General features: G+C 42.3%; 1 protein-coding gene across 3 annotated transcripts in view; it reads left to right on the top strand.

The window, feature by feature from the left end:
• ZNF652 (zinc finger protein 652) overlaps positions 1–5,314 on the top strand; it is a 67,464-nt gene that overhangs the window by 466 nt on the left and 61,684 nt on the right. The window contains exon 1 of one of the 3 annotated variants that reach the window (XM_010842760.1): positions 1–52. The exons of 1 other annotated variant lie outside the window; for it this stretch is intronic. The gene's annotated coding sequence lies outside the window, so the exon portion shown is untranslated. Of the gene's footprint in view, positions 53–123; positions 3,595–5,314 lie in introns of those variants that run through there. One more of the 3 variants, XM_010842759.1, reaches the window with a different exon arrangement.

The following is a 5,314-nucleotide window of genomic DNA, read 5'->3' as shown; positions in this document are numbered from 1 at the left end:
TGGACCGCCGAGGCGGCGGTCGGGGCGGCGGAGGCGGAGGCGGCCGGCCCGGGTGAGTACGGAGCCCCCTGCCCCCCACGTACACGCCACAGTCGCGGCTGCGCCCCTGGCAGCAGCCCTTCCTCTCCGCCGCCCTCCGAGCCGACAGGGGCTCTGGGCGCCGGGTTAACCCTTCGCCGAGGCAGCTGCGTGCACTAGGCCGGAGCAGCCCCCATCCGGAGGGGAGGCCCCGGGCGTTGAGCTCTTCTGGCCCGGAGCCTGGTTGGAGGCGCCGGCTTCTGTTCCTTCGCCCCCTCTTTCTCGGACCCGGGCTGGGCTCCAGTTTTGCAGAGTGCGCTCGCCCGAAGGCCCGAGGGGAAGCTGGGGTTGCACGGGGTAGCGGGCCGAGGGGAGGTTTGCACCGGTCCTCCTTCGATCATTCTCCTGCCCAGCAGCTGGTGGCTTGCACCCACTGCCTCCCCTGCCCTGCGGCTGCGCCCAAACCACCAACCCCCGGGAGTATTGTGCCGCCTGAGATAAAAATGCATCTAAGTGTACACCCGCCCAATACTCACCCAGAGGGTAATGCAGACCTTTCTCCACCCCCACCACAGCCTCCCCTCCAATCAGGCTCTGCTTAAGATTCCTAGATGGGAGCCACTAAAGGTAGTGACACCCGCGTTACATCTGCACAGAACATGTTCATTGTCGAGGAATGTCTCCGCCAGAAATGAAAAATACCCCTGCTTCACCCTGGAACGCTGTCTTCACGATTTAAGATCCCGTCTGCTCTTCTTGAAGAGGGCCAGTCTTTGATCCCATCTAGCACATCCCTCCCCCACAACACGCGCCCGCGCGTACACACACACACACACATACACACACACACACACTTCCTGATTGCTGAACAGTCCCTGTCATCGCGGATCCATTGTCAGGAATGGCTTGTGCCAATCAAAGGAATGTGCTTTTGCCTTTGGAGAAGGGTGCTTTCCACAACCATGCTCTCAGGATATTGCTGTGTGAGTCTTGTCTTTGATTGTCCTCAGGTTGCCTCTGTGTTCAAGTATCATCTTTCCAGCGTTTCCCCTATATACATTACATCTCCCGTGGATCCCCAGTAATACCTGAGTGATGGAGTTTTTTCCCCCAGTTAATTACATATGGTGTGTGGGAATTTCATTTTTTAAAAAAATTCGTTTTTTCTGTTGTAATGTTTAACATCTGTGGTCAAGGCATAGTAAATATATAGGGTAATATTTGGGGACGAATTTTTTTTTTTTTTCTTTCCCAGAGATGGCCTGGTCCGTATTGTTCTGGGAATGGCAAATAGCACATGCTTTGTTGACATGTGTGTGCTTAGGGAATGAAGAGCTGCTGTGGTTGGCGTGTGAGAGTGTGTGCACTGAATGCTGGTTGTGTTCCCATGTAGGGCTGATTTGAGAGTGGTGAGCTGTACCGTGACAGGGCTGGCAGGCATCTGGGATGTTTGTATCAGGACTGTACACATATATTCAGATAGATACTGCCTTTAGTATAATTTTGTTGAAAATGTACACTGCTGCGTTTTCGGGATTCTGAAAATGTCTATTTTAGTGGTTCCTAACCTCTCTTTGGATTCATGGAAGCCTTTAGGACCCTCTTCCAGGGGAAATAGACACTCATAATTTTGTATGCAATTACAGTCATCTTGAGCCTGGTCCTGGGCCCTGAGGTTAAAATCTGTATTGAAAGGACTTTGAGTTTTGTGTTTTGCTTTCTTTCTTGAGGATTGGCATTACTTTGGTCCGGAGCAGTAAGCAACAAACTAGATGAAATATGTATCCTCATGTTTTGTTCTTTGATTACAGTGAGTTAGGTATTTGTAAGGTATCATTTCCCTGTCTTGCAGTAAAGAAATGTATGTGAGAATTTCAGAAAAAGTTAAAACTGGAGTCAGGATAACTTGTTTAAATGTGTCTAAATGTGCCTGGCACTATCTTCTAAGTATAGCAGATTTCAACAGCAGAATCAGTGGTCTGTTTTCTAATGCCTATCTGGAATCAATTTGTGTTGTTTGAGGTTGATCTGATCTCTTAAAAGAAGGCCTTATCTTTCCCCTGGTAGAGTACCTGCTCTGTGAAGATTTTTCAGCTTTATTAAGTGTGATTTCATGTCTTTTTTTCAGAGTGATATTACCAGCAGAATCATCCATTTTTAAATTTCATTTTAATGGAAGGATTTTAATTATAATAAGGAAATAATTCAGTCTCTGTGTTTAAAATCTAGAACTAGGTATGAATGTTGCACCATTCTACAATAAGCAGGGGATAAATATCAACTATTCTTGTTTAAATCACCCTGCCCTCAGTTTTTGCCTTTTGACCATATCTCAGTCAGGAGACAGTGTGTGACAGTGTTATGATGGGCGGTGAGATAAAAGAAACAGGTCCCCAGCGCTCCAGGAGCTTGTAATTCTGATAATGTTTTTCGCTTACAAAATCCTTTAGGACGTTCATATTTTTGATATTTTGGAGTTTCTGAGAGGCTAAGGAATTTATGGTATTAACTGCATTTTGGATGGCAAGGGAGCCTTGGAATCTTGCATAAAATCTGTTTCATTCACCTGAAGAATAGCATTTATTCTAATAATTACGCAGTATATCCTATGAAATTTGAAAGCATGCTGAGATTGCAAATATTGCATTTTTATTACCTAATAAACGTGATTGAGGTGGCTTATATTGCAGGTTATGTTTTCTTTCATGTTGTGCCTAAAGTTTTACTGTCAGAAATTATTTGCCTATCCTAAGCCCAAGGAATTTCAAAATTGCAAATATGTTGCTTTTCTTTCTCAGTGTAGTATATGACAAATCATTAAAATCTCAGGGGACAGTGTGCTTCCTTGATTTAACATCACAGAACCTCTTCTAACCAGTCACTTACCTAGGTAAACACCCACACACCACAAAGCAGCTGATCATATAACTCATATGGCTGTGAGAACAGCATTCTCTCTGCCAAATTCAGAGCTTGGAAGCTGGAAAACAATTGCATAGCAGTGAAACATGGAGTAGTGGTGCCGGCTACTCACTCTCGTTAACACAAACAGCTTGCTGTAGTTTTTTCAACGCTCTTCTTCAGACACCCTTCCCTTAGGAGGTTTCAGATCAGCAGCTTCTACTCAAGGGAAACAGCACCTACTTTCTGCAACTGTGGCCTCAAGATCTGATGCGTGACACCCAGAGCTGTTTCCATTTCTGCTCTCAGTATGGGAAGTAATCTTGTAGTGTGGTAAGAAAATACTTTTCAAGTCTGTAGAAAAAAGTTGATTAGTAATGCTGCTGATGTGATTTTGTTTTTGAATGTCTGAAGCCTTTCGAAGAAGCAAACTTGTAAAAGTGAACTGTTTAAAAACAAGTCACCCTTTTCTCAAGAGTTTTGGAAAATTTCACCAAAATGTGAATATACTCTTGAGTTTCATTTCCCTTGTTCTAAAAAGTCAGTTGAGAGACAACCAAAAGCAAAAAAGAACTCAACTGGACTCTCTCGTATTTTGAATCATAGCCTTTGGAACTAAAGGAGGTGACTGCATTTCCTCGCCAGGAATTCCTGAGTCTTATGCTACCGTTTTAGGTATGATGTTTTTCTCATCTATTGTCATCATTTCAGACAGCATTTTGATAAAATGATTTTGATAAGCAGAATTTATTTTAATAAAAGTGAGTTGGTGTTGGAGTTAGTGACTTTAGCTGAGGGAGGATCAGGAAGATGGTTCTTTGGAGCCAGGCAGAACTAAGTTTGAATAAAGCTCCACTGCCTTTACAGCATTGGACTAATCACCTTGACCTCTCTATAGCCTCAGTTTCCTCATCGGAACAATGGGGTTTGGTATGATATTAGAGATAATATATATGAACTTCTGGAACACAGGCACATATACACATTAAGGACTCAATGGTAGGACAGGAGTGATGGAGTGAAACTGCAGATCATTTTGGCTTACAGGATTTAGAAGTCTGGTGCTGCGATCTGCATACTTTAATTTGTGCTGATTTGAGATGAAAAAATTGCAAATATTTAACTTGGTGCATACCTAAGTCTTGCAGGTGCACTGTGCTTGTTGGAACTTTGATTTGTTGCTCTATGGCTGGCTGAACTTGGTGGAGACAATAAAACTTAGCTCCAAATTCAACAGTGTTACCCACAGGCTGTGCTTGTTTTAAGCCTTTTCAGAGCTTACGTGGTGAAAGGGGTGTTTTAGGACACTAATGTAGCTCAATGAGTTCTGTGTCCAGAGCTGAATCACGTGCAAAGCCTTGTGTAAATTTTCATGGTTAATGCAAGTCATAAAGTGCTTGGTGGAATCAGTGAAGACATCCAGTGCTTATTTTAGTTAATCTGTTTGTTTATATAGCATTATCTTCAATATTTGAAAACACTTATGAACATTTTTTTCTTAAAAAATTCTCATTGCTCTTCTGAGGTTTTGATCATAAACTATTATTAGGGCTATAACTTTGAGTGCCTAAGGCATTTTTGCTTTGATGGGTGAAGGAAAGAAAAGTAAGGTCACTTACCTGTCAAATTTGATCAGCTCTCCACTTTAGAGCTATAACTTCAGGTTGTGTATATAGTTCCCAGCATTGTTTTTAGTCAAAAAGGCAAGTTTATGGTAAAATACATTATTTTTTTTTAATGGCAACCCACTCTAGTACTCTTGCCTGGAAAATCCCATGGACGGATGGAGGAGCCTGGTAGGCTACAGTCCATGGGGTCTCAAAGAGTCGGACATGACTGAGCGACTTCACATACATAAACATACTTTAAGAGTCTGATTACTTTGAAAAGTAGATTCAGGGCACATATACAGTTTTATTCAATACACAGAACTTTAAAAATAGGGTTTCTTGAGTTCTATAGAATTAAATTATTCTGTCATTTTTGCAGAATATCACTGTGATAAGTCCATAACCCAAGAGTTAGCTAGAGACTTTTCAGATAAGGTAGGCACATCAGTAATGCATTAGGAAATAGCTCAAGGGAATCTGCTAAGCCTTATTTTCTTTTATTATTGAGCCACCTAGGGGCTTGCCCATGAGTGGAATCAGTCACTCGTATTGGATTGCTGATAAAGAAGAGTTGGCAAGTAATGGTCTTAGCCTCACCTTAGACTTTGCAGAACACTTGAAAAAAACTTAGTCTTGGCCAGAATGTATAACAGCAGCATTTATGCTGTGTGAGCCCACTGACTAAACAAGGTTTAGATGATTGAGTTAACATAGTTTTTTCTCAACTATAATACATTTTGCCAAGTAAACTTTTTTTTGGAAGTGGTGTATTTTTTTTTTTTTTT

This window comes from Bison bison, unplaced genomic scaffold (genome assembly GCF_000754665.1).
Source record: "Bison bison bison isolate TAMUID 2011002044 unplaced genomic scaffold, Bison_UMD1.0 scf7180017864180, whole genome shotgun sequence".
In the NCBI taxonomy this organism is placed as follows: domain Eukaryota; kingdom Metazoa; phylum Chordata; class Mammalia; order Artiodactyla; family Bovidae; genus Bison; species Bison bison.
This window is presented reverse-complemented; position numbering and strand designations above follow the sequence as displayed.